The sequence below is a fragment of the Callithrix jacchus genome, chromosome 17, assembly GCF_049354715.1.
Source record: "Callithrix jacchus isolate 240 chromosome 17, calJac240_pri, whole genome shotgun sequence".
In the NCBI taxonomy this organism is placed as follows: Eukaryota; Metazoa; Chordata; class Mammalia; order Primates; family Cebidae; genus Callithrix; species Callithrix jacchus.
Genome location: NC_133518.1, coordinates 37,488,223 through 37,513,174, shown reverse-complemented (window position 1 = coordinate 37,513,174; position 24,952 = coordinate 37,488,223). Strand labels below are relative to the sequence as shown.

General features: G+C 37.0%; 1 long non-coding RNA gene across 1 annotated transcript; it reads right to left on the bottom strand.

Moving 5' to 3' along the window:
* Positions 1 to 3,806: 3,806 nt before the first annotated feature.
* On the bottom strand, positions 3,807 to 22,415 carry LOC144580018 (uncharacterized). The gene is made up of 3 exons (XR_013528889.1): positions 22,242 to 22,415; positions 15,983 to 16,112; positions 3,807 to 3,925 (listed from the first exon to the last, which is right to left on the bottom strand). It is a non-coding gene; the product is annotated as an uncharacterized LOC144580018 (long non-coding RNA).
* Between the last annotated feature and the right edge of the window lie 2,537 nt (positions 22,416 to 24,952).

Below are 24,952 nucleotides of genomic sequence, written 5' to 3'. Positions count from 1 at the left end.
ATTTTCACTTCAAGATTTACCTCAAATTCTGTTCATTTCTGAGATTAAAACTACCATAGGTCTTAATGATATTGGAATAAACAAAAGACATTTTCTTTCATAGAGCCTTATAATTTTTCCCTCTGTAAAGTAAATGGAGAGGTGGCTATTACTTTCCCTTGAGACACAGGGAAAAATTTAATTTGGGAGTAAAATAATGAGAGCAATCCCACAAGTAATGCAGGTAAATACATTTTATTACTTAAAGGTCACCTTGAATTTTAGGTAACAACAGAAGATATGTTCATTTCCCAGTCTTCAAATCAAGATACCCAGCACCTAACCTGAAATTTGCTAGGAGTCTTGAAACAAGATACCTGCTCCCATTTTCTGCAATTATCCTATGTTTTCTCTTATTTGAACCATGGTTCAAAACATCAGCAAAATTTCTAATTTATGTTTTATTTTCTCTCCACAACCAGTTAGTCATTAAATACTCTTGAATTTTCCTTTAAAATGTCTTGATATTTATTCTAGATCCTTCACTGGCATTGACATGTCACTGTAGACTAAACCCTTCTCATTTCAACTGTCAATTAGCTGAAGTGTTCTGTTTGATTAAACATAAATCATAATTAATATAATATTTAACAAATTAAACCAAATGATGGTAGATAGACTATTGCCCTATCATGGACTAGAAATAGCAAACATCACAAACCATAAAAATAATGTAATTATGGAAGAAAAGCTAAAGGAAACGGAAATCTTTCAAAATAAAACTACTTATTTCAGCAACTGCAATGTTTTCAAATATATTAATAGGAAAGCTTGTAAAACTGAGATTGATTTTTCACAGTAGTCCGGAAGGTAGTACATACAGGCACTTTCCATATGAATTATGGTAATTTTTAAATTCAATTTTTATCAATTTGGGTCTATATAGTTTTGATTATTTACTACATATTATTTGTTATAAATATCAATGCAACTAATATTATTACTAACAATACAGTTTCATTTTGAGGAGCCTGTAATTCGGTTTGTTTGCCTATCATCTTTTCCATACTGCCTTAGTGCTGCCATCTTACCATTATAGTAGAAGGGTCAAGTATGTGCATGTGCATGAACTTGAAGGAGGCATAGTGTTTAGTGTGTGCGTGTGTGTGTGTGTGTGTGTTTTCTGTTAGCAATTTTAGTAAAAAAGGTAGATTTGGGAGAAGATGAAGAAATAAATAGGAAAAATAAGTTGAGGATAAACAAGGTGAATTCCCATGTATTGAATATTTACTATACTATTGGAGGAGCACTTGAAAATTATAAACTATTATTTTCTCTTTTACTTTTTCTAAATTCATGCCATCACTCTAGTCGGTTATGCATTAATCTGCGAGACAGCATGTATGTGTAGAGATTAGACATGTTACAGAAGGTATTTAAATAGAAAGAACAAAAGCAAAGTAAGATTATGTATCAACACAATAGCTTCATAAACCAGGCTATTACCTGGAGAAAGGATTTTTCAAATTTCTTATTCTCTTCCTTCAGCATATTAAAAGCTTAGCATTGAGCTCCTGAAATATTTGGTATAGAAAATGTTCTCGTTAGGCTTGCTGCAGCTGGGCTGTAGAAGACTGTGATTTAGCACACCTTGAGAACTAATCTACTTTGGAAGAATGGAAAGATGACAGAGAAAGAAAAATGTCAGGTAGTCATGAATCTAGGGCTTTGATCCAGAGGAGAAAAGTATGTTAAATAAAGCAAGTTAGCTCCAATGGAGGGAGTATGCTGGGAAGACAATCTTGGTGGTATCTCAGTTTATTTAACCCCATGCAAAGAAAATAATGCCACCATATTTTGTTTACATCAATAGGACTTTATATTGAACAGAGGTGTGTATGTAGACTTTAGTACATAGCACAGTCCCTGAAATGTGGTAGATGCACCAAAAGTTTAATTAATTAAAAATATTTTAATTAATTAAACTCTCCCTTTAGGACTAAACTTTTCCTTGGTATCACTGGAACTTTTCATAAGTCACCAAAGAGAACTATAATGTCTGTTTTGTTATGTTGGCTTGGTAATATTTGCCCTTTCAACAAAAACTTTTATAATATAAAGTATATTTATAGATCATCTTTAAAAAGAAAGTGTGATAAAAATGCAAGTTTTAGAAATATATTCTACAATGAGGTTCCTTTTCTCTTTACATGGAGGAAGTATCAGAAAAAATGCCAATGTATAATATTTTGTTACTATTCTCAACTGATGCCAGTTTCTAAGCCACTGTATTCACATCCTTGCCAAAAGCCGTGAGCTGCAATCATTTAGGGGAGTCTGTGAACAATATACAGGTGTCTCATGAGCCCTTAATGACAGCCAGCTTCCCCAAAAGCAGGAAAAGAAAAGACCATATAGAAATATAATGAAATTCACTGGTGTCATGAATTGCACCTTTTAAAAACTTATTTGCTTTTTTAAAAATTTTGTTCTTATGAAAGATTTTATTCTATTCTTATAAAAAATGAAATATTTTTATAAGAACAGAATAAAAAGCAGGCAAAAGTATCAGTAAGAAGACTTTCAGGGTTTTACTTAATGATAATGTACAAGATGATACTAGAAGTATCAGTGTACTTTGTCTACAAATTTACCTCGGTATCTTTTTTCCTGCTCCTACTCTCTTCTTTCTTTTGCCACGTCTGTTGAAGCTGGACACAGGCAGCAAGTGACACCATGGACTGCACGGAGAAGTGAAGTGCAGCTAGAACAGAATGAAGTGTTAAAGGTTTCTTTTTAAAATTCATTGGGCATTCACACCCGACTTTACAAATCAATGATCAGTGTATGCAGTACTTCAATCAAGGAAGTGAGGAAATGCATTAATGGGTGTCAGAAAACAGATTACTAGGGCATCACTCCAGAGCCAACAATCCTGTGAAATGGCAAAATTCAACTGTGAAAGATAGTTCTTCTAGACTTATGGTGTCTGCTTCTCAATATTTCTTTTAATTGCAAACTACTACATAAAATACTTGGCATCATTCCTGCTTTTTTAATGCTGAATGTGTAATTGTTGTTATTATTATTTGTGATAGATCCAGAAAACTGAGATAAAGAAAAATTTCATTTTTTATTGTTCCTCCTTTAAGTTCAAGGCTTGATTTGTAGTTGGAAGGAATAAATGATATTAAAATAAATTGAATCTGTTTAACAAAGACACATTAAATATATATTATATATATGTTTTCCAAACAGTAGAAAAAGAAGGCAGAGGCCAGGAGAAATATGGAAAAATTACAGACACTGAATGAAATCCAGACACCACCATAAATTGCATGCTCAGGTCCCTACCCACTTCTCCATCTTCATCTCCCCCACCACAGGGCTGCCTTTATAAGACTGCAACTTGTAGAGGAGATGACCTAGTTAGTTTGGGCTGTGTGTTAGTCCATTTTCATACTGCTCTGAAGAAATACCTGAGAGTGGGTAATTTATAAAGAAAAAGAGATTTAATGGACTCACAGTTCCACATGGCTGGGGAGGTCTCACAATCATGGTGGAAGGTGAAGAAGAAGCAAAGGCACATTTTACATGGTGGCCCTCAAGAGAGTGTGTGCAGGGGAACTACCCTTTATAAAGCCATCAGATCTCATGAGACTTATTCACTATCATGAGAACACCATGGAAAAACCCATCCCATGATTCAATTACCACCCACTGGGTCCTTCCCAGGATACCTGAAGATTATTACAATTCAAGGTGAGATTTGGGTGGGGTCACAGCCAACCCACATTAGGCTGCTATAACAAATTAAAATAGCCTGGGTGACTTAAACAACAAACATTTATTTTTCACAGATCTGGAGGCTGGAATGTCCAAGATGAAGGTGCTGGGAGCTCTGATTTCTGGTGAGTAGATGGCTGCTTTGTCATTGTAGCCTTGCCTGGAGGAGAGAAGAGAGAGAGAGAAAAAATAAGTACTTCCCTGTCTCTTCTAATAAGGGCATTAATTCTATCATGAGAGCTCCATCTTCACAACATAATTACCTCTCATAGACCCTATCTCCAAATACTATCACTTTGGTCATTAGGGCTCCTACATATAAATTTGAGGGAACTAAACATTCAGTCCATAGCAGTCATAGAGGGCTCCATGGGTGGTTTAATGTTCTGACATTATAATTCGAAATTCTCATCTTGTATTATTCTTTTATCTTTGAATTTGTGTTTTGTAAGTTAAGTCCAAGGAAAAAATGAAGCATGCCAATGAACAGAAGAAATACATGTCATGTGTGGGTCCATTGTTTTTGGTGTTCCAGTTTGCTGTGCCCCATAAGCACAAAATTGTGGTGGATTCACCATTGTGTGGATGCCCATTTGAGACTCAAAGCAAGTACAAGTGAAATGTAATGTCTCCAATTAGTAGGTGGGGGTAGGGTCTGCTGACAGCTCTTGGAGGCCATCTTTTCCTGTTCAATCAGATCTTGCTTCTAGTGACAAAAGAAGTTAATCACATTCTAAGAAACTCAAAGAACCATTAAGCTCTATCATATCCTTTTTTACCCAAAGTTCTCTGTATTTGCCAATCACATACACTGAAAGGGATGATATAGAAGGAAAGGGAAAGACAGGGCAGCCTGTAGTTCTTTTTCTAGTTGATTCTTTCTCTTTATCATTTAGCTGAAGGTAGAGAATGTGATTGTATTGGAAGTGAAATAAAAATATTTCAGTTAGTTTTGTGTAGCATTTTTGCTGTTCTAAGAATGTAATACATAGATATATATGAGCTATGAAATACAAATTGAATAATTTCAGTGATTTGCATATAAGACATTCTTATATTTGCATTTAAATATTGAATTGCCTAATATAAAAATAAATATTAAAATTCATAGTAATAATTTGAATTTTAACTTTTTTTTAACATATAATATTAAATATCAAGTAAAAAACACCATGACAAATCCAAAGAGAAACAACAAAAAAGAAAATACTGTGTATTTTAGGACCTGTAATGGTACATTTTTTTTCTGCTTTTTGCACAAGGGGACACATTTTCATTAAGCCCTGGGCCCTGCAAACTATAACTTACCTAGCTGATTCTGTATCCTGTCTCGCCTTTCAACACTACATGAAATCTTGTTTTTAATTTTGAGACAGAGTCTCACTCTGTCACCCAAGCTGGGGTACAGTGGCAAAATCTTGGCTCACTGCAACCTCTCTGCCTTCTGGGTTCAAGCAATTCTCCTGCCTCAGCCTTCTGAGTAGTTGGGATTACAGGTGTACGTCACCATGCCTAGTTAATTTTTGTATTTTTAGTAGAGACCAAGTTTCACCATGTTAGCCAGGCTAGTCTCGAACTCCTGACCTCATGATTCACCCACCTCGGCCTCCCAAAGTGCTGGGATTGCAGGTGTGAGTCACAGCGCCTGGCCACTCCCCATTCCTCCCTCCCTCCCTCCCTCCTTTCCTTCCTTCCTTCCTTTTTTCCTTCCTTCCTTCCTTCCTTCCTTCCTTCCTTCCTTCCTTCCTTCCTTCCTTCCTTCCTTCCTTCCTTCCTTCCTTCTCTTTCCCTCCCTTTCTTCCTCCCTCCCTTTCTCTCTCTTTCTTTCTTTCTCTATCTTTTTCTTTCTTTCTTTTCTTTTCTTCTTTCAACTCAGCAGTTCCTTCCCACCTCCAGTCTTTCCATCAAACTCTTTTCTCTCCTTGGAACATGTTCCTTCTGGCCCTTCACCTGACTTGGCTTTTGTCTCATCCTAGTAAAAAGTCACGTTGTTCTCTATAGCTACCCACTGCTTGTCACCTAGTAATCACTAGCCATAGTAATTTATTAACTCTTAATCTAATTTAAAAATATTGCCCAATACATCATTAGTGCCTCAGAAAAAGGGATATATATCTGTTATCCAACAAATGTATACTCAGTGGACAGATAGGCAACCAATCAATATTTGTTGGGTGAACTAATTAATTAATGAAATTTAAATGGAAGAATACCCAGATAATGTATATAATTCCAGAGAAACATCACTTCACAGCTTGAGTATCTTTAAGTAGAGATGCCAAAACAGAGGATGCTCAGTTAAATATAATTTTTATTTTTATTTTTTTAAGATGGAGTCTCACTCTGCCATCCAGGCTGGAGTGCAGTGGTTGGATTTGATCTTAGCTTACTGCAGCCTCCATCTCCCAGGTTCAGGCAATTCTTCTGCCTCAGCCTCCCAAGTAGCTGGGACTACTGGTGTATGCCACCATGCCTGGCTAATTTTTGTATTTTTGTTACCAGGCAGGTCTCAAACTCCTGATCTCAGGTGATCCACCTGCGTCGGCTTCCCAAAGTGCTGGGATTACAGGCGTGAGTCCCCTGGCCTGGCCTAAATGTACATTTTTATTTGCTAAGTCCTGCACCCCATTCTGTCTTTTTATTATTAATAGTTATAACTGGCAACCTTACCCAAATAAAAATTGTCAAAAGGTATGTCTTTAAGTAAAGTGTGATTATGAAAATAGCACAATACAGTAATTTGACACTTGTTTCAGTTATGAACCCATTTGGGAATCTGATAAAATCTATGTTTTTCCCCAGAAAATATGCATAATCATACACATTTTCCTATCTGGGGGAAAGTTTACATACTCTCTGAAGCCCATCCTTAATTCCTTCTGTATCATAATCCCACATGTAAATTGATCTTTAAATGTCCTTCATTCATGTTTCCAGAATCACTTACTTCAAGCCAGCATCTGTCATCTGGATTAATAGTGTTCGTAACTGGTTCTTCCTTTAGTCCTTATCTTCGTTAATTCACTTTCATATAGCTTCTAAACCAAAATGTTTCTCCCTAAACATATATTTGGTCATGGCTTTCCCCTATTTAATATCACTGCATTATCTATAGCAAGTGTTTACAATAGCATAGTAAATTGTGACTCTTATCTACTTGGTAATAACTCCTCCCTTCCACTTCATTAATGAGCAGTATTGGATTCTTTGCAGGCTCTCAGTTCTACTCTGCTGCTTACAACTCCATTTATTGTGCTTACTGTTCCCTCAGCCTAAAATGTACTCTCACCCCACTGTCTGCCAAGCAGCTGCTTCTCCAGTAAAGGCTTACAAGGATCTCCTCCCACCCCTCACACTACTTAAGGCTGACTCTGCGGCTCTCAGTTTTCCCCTGTTCCTCATTAATGCACCACAATAAAAAGAAATTGTTTATTTATTATTAGTGATTTCCAGTAGTCTTTGTAATTCTCAGGGTAATGACTGTGTCATTCAACCCTGTATTTATATATCCTGAACAGTGGATGATATATAGTGGATACACAATAAAATTTTTACAAATGAATACATACATGCTTATATGTATTTAGCAATTTTTGTCATTATACACATGCACACATTCGCTCCACATTTTTGTTGCCAGAAAGCAAAAAGAGTGGATTATGGAGGTTCATTGAATTATTTCTGTAAGAGACATTGCAATGAAGATAGCACAAGTATAATACTTCTAATGCCTTGGTAAGCTCTAAGCTTAATTAATATCTGTGAATATCTGACAACTATGACCTGTCTTAGTCCTTTTGGACTGTTACCATAGACTAGGTTGCTTATGAATAACAGAAACTTATTTCTCACAGTTTTGAAAATTGGGAGATCCAAGATCAAGTCACTGGCAGACTCGGTGTCTGGCGAGAGCCCATTTCCTGGTCTATGTATGTTGGCCTCTTGTGTTCTCACGTGGAGAGAAAGGCAAAGTGGTTCTTAAGGGTCTCTTATAAGGGCACTAATCCCACTACAACCCAGTGACCTTATTACTTAATGGCTTTCCAAAGGCCCCATGACATTGGGGATTGGGTTACAACACATGAATTTTGGGGAGACAGAAGTATTCAGACCAAAACATGATGAATGACTTTCTCATGTGAAAATAAGTAAGTAAATATAACTTCCAGAAGCAAAATTTAAACGTTTGTATTGTATAGAAAAATAGGTAGATGCATATTTTTCTTTCTTTTTGTTTCCTAAAGGCTAAATTCCAGAAGAAACATGCTTATCTAATAAAATAGGGTGTATTTGACTTATTGCAAAAGTAAATATGACTCAAATAAACTGGTAGTATATGTAAAGTTATTATTTTATTTTATTTTTTAAATTTTTTATTGCATTTTAGGTTTTGGGGTACATGTGCAGAACATGCAAGACAGTTGCACAGGTACACACACGGCAGTGAGTTTTGCTTCCTTTCTCCCCTTCACCCACATTTGGCATTTCTCCCCAGGCTATTCCTCCCCAGCTCCCCCTCCTGCTGGCCCTCCCCTTTCCCCCCCAATAGACCCCAGTGTTTAGTACTCCCCTCCCTGTGTCCACGTGTTCTCATTTTTCATCACCTGCCTATGAGTGAGAATATGCGGTATTTCATTTTCTGTTCTTGTGTCAGTTTGCTGAGAATGCTGTTCTCCAGATTCATCCATGTCCCTACAAACGACACAAACTCATCATTTCTGATTGCTGCATAATATTCCATGGTGTATATGTGCCACATTTTCCCAATCCAGTCTATCATCAATGGGCATTTTGGTTGATTCCAGGTCTTTGCTATTGTAAACAGTGCTGCAATGAACATTCATTTGCATGTGTCCTTATAGTAGAACGATTTATAATCCTTTGGATATATACCCAGTAATGGGATTGCTGGGTCAAATGGAATTTCTATTTCTAAGGCCTTGAGGAATCGCCACACTGTCTTCCACAATGGTTGAACTAATTTACACTCCCACCAACAGTGTAAAAGTGTTCCTTTTTCTCCACATCCTCTCCAGCATCTGTTGTCTCCAGATTTTTTAATGATCGCCATTCTAACTGGTGTGAGATGGTATCTCAATGTGGTTTTGATTTGCATCTCTGATGACCAGTGACGATGAGCATTTTTTCATATAATTGTTGGCCTCATATATGTCTTCTTTTGTAAAGTGTCTGTTCATATCCTTTGCCCACTTTTGAATGGGCTTGTTTGTTTTTTTCCTGTAAATCTGTTTGAGTTCTTTGTAAATTCTGGATATCAGCCCTTTGTCAGATGGGTAAACTGCAAAAATTTTTTCCCATTCTGTTGGTTGCCAATTCACTCTAATGACTGTTTCTTTTGCCATGCAGAAGCTGTGGAGTTTGATTAGGTCCCATTTGTGTATTTTGGCTTTTGTTGCCAATGCTTTTGGTGTTTTGTTCATGAAGTCCTTGCCTACTCCTATGTCCTGGATGGTTTTGCCTAGATTTCCTTCTAGGGTTTTTATGGTGCAGGTCTTATGTTTAAGTCTTTAATTCATCTGAGGTTAATTTTAGTGTAAGGTGTCAGGAAGGGGTCCAGTTTCTGCTTTCTGCACATGGCTAGCCAGTTTTCCCAACACCATTTATTAAACAGGGAACCCTTTCCCCATTGCTTGTTTTTGTCAGGTTTATCAAAGATTGTATGGTTGTAGATATGTTGTGTTGCCTCCGATGCTTCTGTTTTGTTTCATTGGTCTATATCTCTGTTTTGGTACCATTACCATGCTGTTTTGATTACTGTAGCCTTGTAGTATAGTTTTTTTTTTGTTTTTTGTTTTTTTTCTTCTTGTGAAGAAAGTCAATGGTAGTTTGATGGGGATAACATTGATTCTGTAAATTACTTTGGGCAGTATAGCCATTTTCACGATATTAATTCTTCCTAACCATGAACATGGAATGTTTCTCCATCTGTTTTGTCCTCTCTTATTTCATTGAGCAGTGGTTTGTAGTTTTCCTTGAAGAGGTCCCTTACGTTCCTTGTGAGTTGTATTCCTAGGTATTTTATTCTTTTTGTAGCAATTGTGAATGGCAGTTCGTTCTTGATTTGGCTTTCTTTAAGTCTGTTATTGGTGTAGATGAATGCTTGTGATTTTTGCACATTGATTTTATATCCTGAGACTTTGCTGAAGTTGCTTATCAGTTTCAGGAGTTTTGGGGCTGAGGTGATGGGGTCTTCTAGGTGTACTATCATGTCGTCTGCAAATAGAGACAATTTGGCTTCCACCTTTCCTATTTGAATGCCCTTTATTTCTTTTTCTTGCCTGATTGCTCTGGCTAGAACTTCCAGTACTATATTTAATTGGAGCAGTGAAAGAGGGCATCCTTGTGTAGTGCCAGATTTCAAAGGGAATGCTTCCAGTTTTTGCCCATTCAGTATGATATTGGCTGTTGGTTTTTCATAAATAGCTTTTATTACTTTGAGATACGTTCCATCGATATCCAGTTTATTGACGGTTTTTAGCATAAAGGGCTGCTGAATTTTGTCGAATGCCTTCTCTGCGTCAATTGAGATAATCATGTGGTTTTTGTTTTTGGTTCTGTTTATGTGGTGAATTACGTTTATAGACTTGCGTATGTTGAACCAGCCGTGCATCCCCAGGATGAATCCTACTTGATCATGATGGATAAGTTTTTTGATTTGCTGTTGCAATCGGCTTGCCAATATTTTATTGAAGACTTTTGCATCTATGTTCATCATGGATATTGGCCTCAAGTTTTCTTTTCTTGTTGGGTCTCTGTCGGGTTTTGGTATCAGGATGATATTGGTCTCATAAAATGATTTGGGAAGGATTCCCTCTTTTTGGATTATTTGGAATAGTTTCAGAAGGAATAGTACCAGCTCCTCTTTGTGTGTCTGGTAGAATTCGGCTGTGAACCCATCTGGATCTGGGCTTTTTGTGTGTGGTAGGCTCTTAATTGCTGCCTCGACTTCTGACCTTGTTATTGGTCTATTTAAAGTTTCAGCTTCCTCCTGGTTTAGGCTTGGGAGGACACAGGAGTCCAGGATTTATCCATTTCTTCCAGGTTTACTAGTTTATGTGCATAGAGTTGTTTGTAATATTCTCTGATGATGGTTTGAAATTCTGTGGAATCTGTGGTGATTTCCCCTTTATCATTTTTTATTGCATCTATTTGGTTGTTCTCTTTTCTTTTTTATCAATCTGACTAGTTGTTTATCTATTTTGTTGATCTTTTCACGAAACCAGCTCTTGGATTTATTGATTTCTTGAAGGGTTTTTCGTGTCTCAATCTCCCTCAGTTCAGCTCTGATCTTAGTTATTTCTTGTCTTCTGCTGGGTTTTGAGTTTTTTTAATCTTTCTCTTCTAGCTCTTTCAATTTTAATGATAGGGTGTCAATTTTGGATCTCTCCATTCTCCTCATATGGGCACTTATTGCTATATATTTTCCTCTAGAGACTGCTTTAAATGTGTCCCAGAGATTCTGGCATGTTGTGTCTTCATTCTCATTGGTGTTGAAGAACTTCTTTATTTCTGCCTTCATTTCATGTTTATCCAGTCCACATTCAAGAGGCAGTTGTTCAGTTTCCATGAAGCTGTGCAGTTCTGGGTTGGTTTCTGTATTCTGAGTTCTAACTTGATTGCACTATGGTCTGAGAGGCTGTTTGTTATGATTTCAGTTGTTTTGCATTTGCTGAGGAGTGCTTTACTTCCAATTATGTGGTCACTTTTAGAGTAGGTGTGGTGTGGTACTGAGAAGAATGTATATTCTGTGGATTTGGGGTGGAGAGTTCTGTAAATGTCTATCAGGTTTGCTTGTTCCAGGTCTGAGTTCAAGCCCTGGATATCCTTGTTGATTTTCTGTCTGGTTGATCTGTCTAATATTGACAGTGGAGTGTTAAAGTCTCCCACTATTATTGTGTGGGAGTCTAAGTCTCTTTGTAAGTCATTAAGAACTTGCCTTATGCCTTAGAAATAGAAATCCCATTTGACCCAGCAATCCCATTACTGGGTATATATACAAAGGACTATAAATCGTTCTACTACAAGGACACATGCACACGAATGTTCATTGCAGCACTGTTTACAATAGCAAAGACCTGGAATCAACCAACATGCCCATCAATAATAGATTGGATTGGGAAAATGTGGCACATATACACCATGGAATATTATGCAGCAATCAGAAATGATGAGTTCGTGTCGTTTATAGGGACATGGATGAATCTGGAGAACATCATTCTCAGCAAACTGACACAAGAACAGAAAATGAAACACCGCATATTCTCACTCATAGGCAGGTGATGAAAAATGAGAACACATGGACACAGAGAGGGGAGTACTAAACACTGGGGTCTATTGGGAGGAAAAGGGGAGGGCCAGTGGGAGGGGGAGGTGGGGAGGGATTGCCAGGGGAGAAATACCAAATATGGGTGAAGGGGAGAAAGCAAACAAAACACACTGCCCTGTGTGTACCTATGCAACTGTATTGCATGCTCTGCACATGTACCACAAAACCTAAAATGCAATAAAAAAAGAAAGAACTTGCCTTATGTATCTGGGTGCTCCTGTATTGGGTCGATATATGTTTAGGATCGTTAGCTCTTCTTGTTGTATCAATCCTTTTACCATTATGTAATGGCCTTCTTTGTCTCTTTTGATATTTGTTGCTTTAAAGTCTATTTCATCAGCAATGTGAATTGCAACTCCCACTTTTTTTTGCTCTCCATTTTCTTGGTAAATATTCCTCCATCCCTTTATTTTGAGACTTTGTGTATCCTTACATGTGAGATGGGTTTCTTGGATAAAGCACACTGATGGGTATTGGATTTTTATCCAATTTGCCAGTCTGTGTCTTTTGATTGGTGCATTTAGTCCATTTACATTTATGGTTAATATTGTTATGTGTGAATTTGATACTGCTATTTTGATGCTAGCTGGCTGTTTTGCCCATTAGTTTTTGTAGATTCTTCATTATGTTGATGTTCTTTAGCATTTAGTGTGACTTTGGAATGGCTGGTACTGGTTGTTCCTTTCTATGTGTAGTGCCTCTTTCAGGAGGTCTTGCAAAGCAGGCCTGGTGGTGACAAAATCTCTGAGTACTTGCTTGTCCGCAAAGGATTTTATTTTTCCTTCACTTATGAAGCTCAGTTTGGCTGTATATGAAATTCTGGGTTGAAAGTTCTTTTCTTTAAGGATGTTGAATATTGGTCCCCACTCTCTTCTGGCTTGTAGTGCTTCTGCTGAGAGATCTGCTGTGAGTCTGATGGGCTTCCCTTTGTGGGTGACCCAACCTTTCTCTCTGGCTGCCCTTAGTATTTTCTCCTTTATTTCAACCTTGTTGAATCTGATGATTATGTGCCTTGGGGTTGCTCTTCTTGTGGAATATCTTTGTGGTGTTCTCTGTATTTCCTGCAATTGAGTGTTGGCCTGTCTTGCTAGCTGGGGGAAATTTTCCTGGATAACGTTCTGAAGAGCATTTTCCACCTTGGATTCATTCTCTTTGTCCCCTTCTGGTACACCTATCAAACGTAGGTTAGGTCTTTTCACATAGTCCCGCATTTCTTGGAGACTTTGTTCATTCCTTTTTGCACTTTTTTGTCTGGTCTTGGTTTTTCGTTTTATTTCATTGAGTTGATCTTCGACTTCAGATATTCTTTCTTCTGCTTGGTCAATTCAGCTGTTGAAACTTGTGCATGCTTCACGAAGTTCTCGTATTGTGTTTTTCAGCTCCTTTAATTCATTTATATTCCTCTCTAAATTATCCATTCTTGTTATCATTTCCTCGAATCTTTTTTCATATCTTTTTTCAAGGTTCTTAGTTTCTTTGCATTGATTTAATACATGTTCTTTTAGCTCACAAAAGTTTCTCATTATCCACCTTCTGAAGTCTAATTCCGTCATTTCATCACAGTCATTCTCCGTCCAGCTTTGTTCCCTTGCTGGTGAGGAGTTTTGGTCCTTTCTAGGAGGCGAGGTGTTCTGTTTTCGGGTGTATTCCTCCTTTTTGCGCTGGTTTCTTCCCATCTTTTTGGATTTATCCACCTGTCATCTGTGTAGTTGCTGACTTTTTGATTGGGTCACCCAGATTGTTGATGAGGAAGTATTTCTGTTACTTGGTTTTCCTTCTACCAGTCTAGCCCCTCCACTGTATGACTGCTGAGGTCCACTTTAGGCCCTGCTTGTCTGGGGTGCACCTATAGCGGCTGCGGAACAGTGAGTAATGCTACCAGTTTCTTTTTCTGCTATCTTTGTCCCAGAATGATGCCTGCTAAATGTAAGTCTTTTGGATATAGAGGGGTCAGGGAGATGCTTGAGGAGACAGTCTGTACTTTATAGGAGCTCAAGTGCTGAGCTGTGAGCTCTGTTGTTCATTCAGGGCTGTTAGGCTGCTACGCAGTCTAGTCACTATTTGCCTGCCGAGGCTTCGCCCTGCTGGTGTGAGGTTCGCCCTGTTGCTGCAGGCTCTGCCCTGCTGCTGCGGTCTCCGCCCTGCTGCCACAGGCTATGCACTGCTGCAGAGTCTCTCTGTTGTAGCGGGTTGCCTCGGCAACGGTAGGCTGCGTCAGCAATGGGTGGGTACCTCAGTAGGGGCGGATTGCCTTGGTAATGGTGGACACCCCTCCTCCACAGAGCTGCACCGTCCTGGGTTCAGCTGTGCCCTCAGGGAACCTCTCCACCCGGAGCATTTGGAATCGCCATTTTGTTTGTCCCACTGAGCTACACCAAATGATGTTTCCCTGGAATCTCCTGGGCTGGCTCACTGTCCAAGTCCTGTTCAGTCTCAAGTTCAGCCCTCTCAAGTCTCAGATTGCCGGTTCAACAGGGCAACTGGACCAGTGCGCTTTCTACGGAGTGCTGTGTAGTGCCACTGCACTACAGTGCCGGTCGCCGGCCGCACTGGCTGCCGGCTGCACCAGCAAAAACCTTTGCCTGGCGTCCCGCGTCTCTTTTATACCTGGAATTTCCCCATTCTGTGGGCAACAAAAATCATCTGGAAATGCGGCCCTGACTCACCCGCTCTGCGCATTCACCAAGAGCTTCAATCCTGGGTTGTTCTCACCATGCCATCTTGAGTCCCCCCCGTGAAGTTATTTTTAACAATAGCAAAGTGTAAATATAATGGCATTCTGCCAATATTGCTTGCCATGTTCAAGGTGACTGTTCATTAAATAAAGCTATAAACTTTCTGTCATAAAGAATGAGTATTTTTTCCAATTAAAGACAGTTTTTAGTAACATGCTACTTATGACTACATATTTATTACAAAATCCAAGCTGTTTATTTGTATGTAAAGTTAAATGTGTACCGTTTCCTCTCAGTGGAATCCCCTTACACTCTACATTTGTATTGCCTTCCCACGATGCATAGTGCTAGCACTGCTAGCATTGCCTTATGCTGCCTAACTTGAAGACTTGTTTGGCATATATATTTATGTCTCTATAAATATTTTTCTTACACACATAAAATTGTACTACACATCTATTTATTAAACTCTCAATGAAATCTGCAATGAACACTTGTAGTATTACATTTGGAATATATTTCCCGTTTTCCTGGTTCAAAGCAATCTAATTGTCTCTTGGGGAATCCACTCCACTTTCCTCCCCACCCACCAACTCTCTGATTAAGATTGACCCACCTGTGCTTCTTGAGTGGACCTTAATTGGTTTACCCAATGAGCATACGTCTCCTCTAGACCACAGTGACTGGCTTCTAAATGAGTTCTAAACCCATCTGATCCAGTGAGAGAGGGGTGACATGATCAAGAATCGTGAGAAGCTGTAAGAGGTTCTTTGCAGTCGGGGGTAAGGACTTTCCCAAACTGGATCTGATTTTTGTCTCTTCAAAAATAAGCAATAAGGCAGAGATTTTAGAACATCACTTTTATGACATTGCCTAGTCAAAATAATGTCACACAACATTAAGATATTATACTCTAGTTTCAGTGTGCTGCCTGTGAAATTTCTAATTTTTTTAATATTTCTAAGAAGGCCTTGCTACTCCTTTCAACACACATGTACACTTTTTGGCAGGCAGCCTGGGCTTTTACTTCAAAGGAAGAAGGACATTCAACTCCCTTTATAATGACAAGAAAAAAATGACTGGCAGGATTACATTTAATCAAAATTTCATTACTAGTTTGATATGGGTTTAATGAATAAGGTCCTTCTCTAACTTTTCTGACCAACATTAAGCAGCAAATTGAGGCAATTATTACCTGAATGTTTCAGATAAGAAATACAGGTTTGGTTTATTGTAAGCTTATGAGTTAATTTTTTTTTCAGAAAAGTATCCACAGATCTTGGGGTGACTTTCTTGAGAGTTCCATTCTCCTCCCACCTTCTAACCTAAAGAGAAGAAAATCATTATTAAATACTGAGTTTAAAGAGGACTCAGGTCTTACAAAGGAGATGACCAAGTATCTCTCAGAAAAGATAGAAAAAACAACTCTTTCATGAGGGCTACCAGAAGGAACTCCTTTTTTTCCACTGGAAATGATCAAGGTGAGGGAGCATGAGGTCTTATTGCTCTTGGTGTTACATGAGAGAAACCCACCTCAATGCTCAACTGGCTTTAAAATCTTTTTTTACTTAAATAGTTTCAAAGTTTTTGTCAATTGTAGTCAGAGTACTGACTAATGGAGAGTGTGTGATACAAAGATAAGACTTGGCTTCTTATCTTCAAGGAGTTTGTAATATAATAATGGAGACAGATATCAGGAAGGCGGACTGGAATGCAGGGTTTGGGTGGTGTAGAACAGATACCTAAAAGATTCACAAAGTTATCACAAATGAGCTAATGCCTGAAACTGAACCTTAAATAGACAATGGGGTTATGTGACTCAAAGGAAATAGAGAAGAGCAAGCAGTTTGTGAAAATCCTTGGGAATGAAAGAGAATAGTGAGTTCAGGGATATTCAGAGAGTTCTTCTTCATTCATAATACACTGACTGAGTTCATAGATCTATAGGGATCTCATGATTAAAACAGATAAAGTTCTTGCCCTATAGAATTTTACATTAAACTATTGGGAGCCAAAAAATAAATCAGCAAATAAGCATGTATGTAAGTAATTATAAGTCCTACAAGCAAAAATAAAGGAGATTAAAGATAGAGTAATGTGTGATACACGTTATCTTAGACAAAAGCTGCTAATTGTCTCTCAATAACCATGTTTTCATTTTCCTTTAGACATAAGACATTTTGAGTTTCAGCTGGCCACATAGCCATATAGCCTAGATTACATTTCCCTACGTTCCTTAGAGTTAGTGATCAAGCTGTAGCCAGTAGGATGTAAGTAGAAGTGACATGTGCTACTGAGTACTTTTCTCCTTGCCTTTTCTTCTTTCCCAGTGTCCAGAAGGTGAACATCATGATGGGAGATGTAGTAGCTGCCAGACCCCACAATGAAAGCTGTGTTTTGAGGATGGCTGAGCAACATGATTGAAGATGTCTGAGTCTCTGATACTATGGAGCAGCAACAATAGCCTTGGACCACTAATATGCTCAGATTCAAAGAGAAATAAACTTTCATCTTGTTTAATTTATTATTATTTTGATCTTTTTTAACAGCAGCTAGATTTATATTCAATTGAATAAAGGTAACATCTGAGCAGTGCCTGAAATAAATAAGAAATCATGAAGTTTTATGGACAAAAAGCATTCCCATTAAGGGAATAGCAAAAGCAAAGGCCCTCAAATGAATAACGCTTACAAAGTTTCAATTACAGCAAAGAAGACAATGTTAAAAAGGGGTAAGCAAGAAGGAGAGTCAACTGATGAAGTCAGGAGATTTACAGAAAGCCAAATCATTTAAGGTCTCATATTTCTCATAGTTAAAAACTGTAGATTTTACTCTGCATGACACCACAAGGCACTGAGGGATTTTTGAGCGATTAGTAGTATGATCTAATTTGTTTTACAAAGTCATTCTGACTGCAAGGTGAAGACTATTTTGGGGGACCAGAATGGGAGTAGTGAGATCAGTTCAGAGGTTACACCCACATCCAGTGAGTGATAATTCAGCTTTGACAGGATAGGAGCTAGGGGTGATGTAACTTAAACTTAAAAAAAAAAAATAATCAATAGGAATTGTCGATAGTGTGATATTAAAAAAAGAAAAAAGTAAGAAAAGCACTAAGGCTTGAGTTTTGGGAAAATGTGGGTGGCATTTATGTATATAAAAAGTCAGAGAGGAGGCAGTTTTGGAAGCTTGAATACCAAAAGCTTAATTTGGCATATTGTATTTGAGGTGCCTCTTAGTCAACAAATTGAGATGAGAGCAGGTATTTGGGGTGAAAAAGGAAATCTGGAGTTTAAAAAAGAAAGTGTCTTAGCTCCTGAGAAACATTTGGGAAACATTAGCATATAGATGGGATTTAAAGGCATGAGGCATGAGATCTGCAAGAGACTGAGTACAGACAAAGAGTTCTGGGGATAGTGCCCTGGAACACTGTGACATTTAGGAGTTGGGGAAATGAGTAGAAATCAGCAAGTGAAATGGAGAAAGCGGCCAACTCTGAAGGAGGAGAAGCAGGAGAGTGAGGCCCAATAAGCTAAGGAAAGGCAGAATATCGAGAAAGAGTAAGTAATCAACTGTGCCAAATACTGCAAAGAGGTCGGATAGTACTAAATATTGACTACTGGATTTAGCATATAGAGGTCTTTAAAGATCTTGACAAAAGCAATTTGGATGCAGTGAAGACAAAAACTTAAATGAAGTGAGTTCAAGCAACAATAAGCAAGCTCAAGGTGAATAAGAGCTTTGGTTCCCCCCTTTTTTTTTGGATGGGCATTATTAGAAATTATTTTTTATGGCAATTAATAAAGGGATTATTATTCTTAATTCTTGATTTTTATGCTAATTTAAAAACAGTCTAATAGGAAATGCGATTATTTGGGAAAAAGAAAAGACAACTAAAGGAGTGTGGTTCTTAATTAGGTGAGAGGTTTTAGTTTACGTGTGGTAGAGTTGACCTTGGAACAAAAAATCTTATCTACTATAACAGGAGGAAAAACAAAATATATGGGTCCTGATATATATAGGTATATTGACTTGGTGGACATGTCTAAATTTCTTGTTCGCCAGAAATGGAGCAAGTCAAAGAGTACATGAGCCGTAAAATACAGCTAAACTGACAATTCGGTGGAAATAGCAACTTAGAACCAAAAGTGAACTTGAGATTCCCCCAAGATTACACAGAAACACTGGGGAATCCTTTGGATTTCTTTACCTGAAATCGAAATTGTTTTAAACACACAGATCACAGATTCCCTCTCTCTCTCTCTCCCTCTCTCTCTCTCTCTCTCTCTCTCTCTCTCTCTCACACACACACACACACACACACACACACAGACACACACACACAGCCCTTATTATTAAAAATAAATACTTGATCTAAAGTTAGATAATCCGAGATCAGTATTTTTTAACTGTAATACCTTGCAGAAAATTTTACCTTCCAAGCTTGATTTTTATCAGCAAAATAGAGCTAATATTACATTTGCTTATAACTTATGAACACAGATCTATTGAAATCACTTGATTTCATATAGATATTACAGATATTCAAAATTGAAATAGTTTCTGCTCTAATTTTTCCACCATATATGAATAGACAGACACTGTCATGGATCAAGTTTCTTAACTTTTTCACCACACAATGTTTAATTTAGACCTCTCCTCCACTCTTTCACTATCTCAAGTTTGATTGACTAACCACTCCTGAAAATTCTATTTTCTAAATATGTCACTTTATCATAATTTATATTTTAGATGTCTAAAATCTATGTCTTTGTAGAAAAATAACATAAGTGCATATACTTTTCCTTGAATTTTGTTTTAATTTGGTCCTTACTGTTTTCTTTTTTTTTTTTTTGAGACAGTTTTACTCTGCCACCCAGGCCGGAGTGCCAGGCTTGGCTCACTGCAGCTTCTGCCTCCCAGGTTCAAGCAATTCTCCTGACTCAGCCTCCCGAGTAACTGGGATTACAGGCGAATGCCACCACCCCTGGCCAATTATTTGTATTTTCAGTAGAGACCAGGTGTTGCCATTTTGGCCAGGCTGATCTCAAACTCCTGACGTCAGGTGATCCACCTGCCTGGGCCTTCAAAAGTGCTGGGATTACAGGCATGAGCCACCATTCTTACAGTTCTCTAAATGTGTTTGTGTTGTCATGCTATTTTTCCTCTTCCACAACGTTTTGCTTTTATTTTCTTACACTTAAAAAACAAAATCTTCAATTATTTCAGCATTTTATTCCATTTTTTTGTATATAGTTTCTAACCCTTTACTTAAAATTTTTATCTACTAAATACACACTAATATATGCTAATGTATATGAAATGTCAAACATTTAGGCGTTGTTAGGGTTGTAGACTACTGACCTTCAACTTTGGAAATTGTTTTTGTATCTTTCTTTTCTGCTTGTACTTGCTTTTGAATAAGGAGTCACATAGCCTATGAGTAATTGGATCTTTTGTGCAATTAGAACTTTTCCCTGTATTATAATTTATAGCATGGTTGAATTGAGCAAAGTGTAATGAGTCATTTTTCCAAGGCTTTTAAGGAAGTTATTTTTGAAGGTCTGCCTAAGAGGCTAAAATATGTCTGAATTAAAAGGAATGACAGGCTGCAATCAGGACTGCAAAATAAAGGTGCTCAGTAAGCAGCCCTATTACAATCAGAAAGTGAAGGAAACGGATCTCTGTCTTGTGTGCAGAGGCAGAGGAAATGATGAATACCTGAGGTAACTCATTCAGTGCAAAATCAATCTTTCACTGTCAATTTTAAATGAACTAATTTGTTCATAAATCTGCTCAGTCGGTTTGGAAGCATACTCTGTTCCTTCATATTAGCAAATCCTTTAATCTTGACTAGTCCACTGAGTAAGAAATCTAGAAATGTGTTAATATGATTGGACATATGTAGTAGGATAAGAATTGATTCTTTTAATTAGTGTCTGCTCAAGTTAGAGTCCCTTTCTTGGCTGAACTATTGACCCACTAATATATCAAGAGATTATGTTATGACTAACATATATCCAAAGTTCAATTTAACTTTTTCTTTATTGGCCAATATTGCAGTAAACTTTCTAGGACTAAATTTTTCATTTCTTTTTAAAGGACTGGTTAGTTTTAGATGTTATATGAAAAGTAGCAAATGCATAAATATCTTAACATTAAGTTTATACATCATAACATATCTATAAATTGTTCAATAATACAGCACTTATTGTTTTGGAAATGCAAATTATCATAGATTTAATTGTCATCTATTAAAATGAAATGATGCTCCATATAATTTCTTATATAAACTTCACTTTTAAATACTTGGAATTTATATGCAAACTCCTTCCATAGTGTTATAGAACAATATGAGAAAGAAATTCAAGAAATACTGCATAATATAAAATTTTGTTATGAGATATGAAAATAAGATATTCTAATAAGTCATTCTATGATGACTCTCTTTGTTATTTTACATATATTGATAGTTACTTAAAAGGTGTGTGCATTTTGATTCAGAAAGAGAAGAATACGAAGTCTGTGTAAAATACATGGCTATAAAACCTAAGGATACATTTAAAACCTGTTTTTTCTTGCTCAAATGCACTCATAACAATGTATTCTTAAATGAATTACATCTATGTCTTTTAAAAGAAAATGTAGAATTATATACACATACACACATTGTACAGTATTTTTAAAAATCGATATTAAAGAGATAATCCCTAATAAGTATGATCAGTTTGGCAATTATTACCAGTTTTAAAAATATTTCCTATCACTTTAAACCCTTAGAGTATGAATAGTATTTAGCAATGAATTTGAGAGAAGCTATGTTCATGTATTTCACACTCACTATAGAGAAAAAGATTGAAGAACGGAGTACCGTTTAACTCATTTAGCAAATATTTATTTTATATATTCTGTGTGTGGTGTCCAGTACCAAGTATTTTGTGGAATTACAAAAGCTGTCTAACATAGTACCTGACTTAAAGGAAGCTAAAATTTGAACTTTAATTTCAGAGTCTACGCACTATTTTAATGTGAATATTGGGTTTAGGCTTTGCTGGAAGCTGATATCCTTATCTTCTTCCTCCAAACTGCTGTAATCATAACTTTCTCATTCTACTTGTGGCAATTCTATTCTACCAGTTGATCAAACCAAAAGCCTTTAGAATCGTTTATAACTTCTCTCATTCCCTCTCACTCCACACCCAATTTGGTGGTAAGTACTATTACCACTATCTTAAATTCTATTCAGAATCAAAGCATTGTACAAATGGGTAATTAAGAAAGTGCCCCAAGGAGACAAAGCTAAGGGAGTAAGTCTAAGGAAGAAGATGCCTTGCAAGCACTCAGTTTCAGGCAGAGTCTTCGTGAAGAAGCTTGTGCCTGATTCTTAAGGGTGCCTCTGGCATAGGTACTGGGCTTTCACATGTTGATACCCATCCATCTTTTTCTACACTTACCCTGGAAGAATATAAATTCCTAGGTACTTCTAGCAATCTGAGCATGCAAGAGAGAACTGCTCCAGTATCTTTAGGGCAGTCTTCCAGTTACAGCTGCAGGCCATTAGAAAGGAAGACTCACAGAGCTGAGAGAGGAATGCACAGAAGTGGGAAGAAGGCAGATCTCAAGGGAGTACAAACTGTGCCTGGTGTATTTAGCAATCCTGTCTCTATTCTAAAAATATCCTGGCAAAAATACAAAATAAAACCTTGACAAGACTATTTATAGTGGTATGATCTCTTAGACCAAAGAATGAAATAGGCTCCAATGTCTATCAGTAGAATAATGTGTGTCTGCATATTTGAGAGTGTTACAAATGCAAAATGAATGAGGAAACTATCTATCTTTCTCATAATGTAGAGTTTTATCCAGGGTCTGTGTAAAGTTAAAAAAACAAGGATGCCAATTTTAGTCTAAGAAAGTGGTGAAAATATTAATATTCATATGGACTACTTGCTTATGTTAAAAAATAAATAATAGAAAAATAACCTCCAAATTAATAATATGTACTTTTAGGGGAAGCAAAAAACCAGAATGGATGGAAGAGGGATGGAAGTAAAACCTCTGTTAGTCCACATTATCATAGAACTGTGTAACTATTTAACATACTTGCAATACAAATGTAAATGTCAAATTTCCCTAAAAGATTAACAATGACTAAAACAAGTAAACCTAACTTTATCTCACCTGGAAGAATAAACAGAAAGAGAAAATACTCTGAAATACTGTACTTTGACTGGATATCCATGACATATTATATTCAAAGGACAAAAAGCAAGTAAACTTTATGCAATATTCTTAATTTTAATGGCAATATTATTGTATATATTTATTTTAAGACAGGGTCTCTCCCCGTCCCCCAGCCTCTAGTGCAGTGACATGATCATGGCTCATTCCAGCCTTGACATCCTAGGATCAAGCAATCCTCCCACTTCAGCCTCCCAAGTATCTAGGACTATAGGTTTGTGCCACCACACCTGGTTAATTTTTGTATTTTTTGTAGAAGTGGGGTCTTACTATATTGCCCAGACTGGTCTTGAACTTCTGGTCTCAAGTGATTCTCTTGCCTCAGCTTCTCAAAGTGCTGAGAATACAGTTATATTTTAATTTTCAACTTAGATGTATATTTTAAAATAAAGAAAATAATTATGTTGATAACATTGGAAGTCATATATATTTTTCAGTTTAAAAAAGATAAAATTATAAAACGGGGAAGTTAAGTAAGTTTCTATAACTTTAAATTTAAAACAATAGTATTAGTTAAAAATTGTCTTTAGTGTGTATGTGTGTGTTGTCTGCGTGTGTATGTATTGTTTTCCCTTGCTCTGTCACTAGAAAACAAGCCATAAAAACTCCATAGCAATGAGCATTCCTAGCATCCAGGTTGTGGTCTCTACATATAATTTGCTACTAAAAGAAGCCAAGGTACAAAGTTACCTGGAGAAATGACTGATTCTGGGGCTGAGCTAAGGGATGTCCAAACAAGAACTGAACATTGGTTATACCAGGAAGAAAGGAAACCCTCAAACATTATTAAGCAAACATACGACAAAAGGTTAAGGAGCCAGTTTGAAAGTGCTCCCATTGGTCTAAAATCGAACAGTGCCTAAAATGACCTTCAATATCATTAGTCATTTGGAAAGGTAAATTAAAAGCACAAAGAGATACACTTCTACCCAGTAAAGTAGCTATAATAATAAAGCAGACAATAATAAGTGTTAGTATGGATGTGTACGAATCGAGAACTTAACCCATTGCTGATGGGAATGTAAAATGAGCAGCCACTTTGGAAAAAAGTCTTTGGTAGATCCTCAAAATATTAATCATAGAGTTACCATATGACCCAGAAATTTCACAACTAGTTATGTACCCAAAATAAATGAAAGTATATGTCAACACAATAACTTGTGCATGGATGGTGACAGTAGCGTTATTTATAATAGCCAAAAAGTAGAGTCAAATTGGCAATCAACAGATGAATGAATGAAAAAATATGATATATTCATATAATAGAATATTATTTGTCAATAAAAAGGAAAGAATTACTAATACATGCTACAATGTAGATAAGCCTCAAAAACATTATGCTAAGTAAAAGAAGCAAGTTGCAAAAGACCATCTATTGCATAATATTATTTATATGAAATGTCCAGAATAGGCAAATCTATAGAGACAGGAAGTTAATTACTCATGGCCTAGACTGAGAGTAGGGAGAGGGAGATGGGGAATGATTGCTAATGAGTACAGGTTTCTTTCCAAAGTTTTGAAACTGTTCTAGAGTTAGATTACAATAGTTGAAAACTCTGTCAATACACTGGGATCCACTGAACTGTGTACTTTTAAAAAGCGTATTTCCTGTACCAGTCAGAATGATTATTATTAAGTCAGAAAACAACAGTTGCTGGTGAGGTTGTGAAGAAAAAGAAACACTTCTACACTGTCGGTGGGAGTGTAAATTAGTTCAACCATTGTGGAAGACAGTGTGGCAATTCCTCAAAGACATAGAGGCAGGAATGCCACTTGGCCCAGCAAACCCATTTTTTGATACATACCCCCAAAATACAAATTGTTCCATTGTAAAGACACATGCATGCTTATGTTCATTGTAGCATTCTTCACAATAGCAAATACATGGAGCCAACCTACATGCCCATCAATGATAGACTCGATA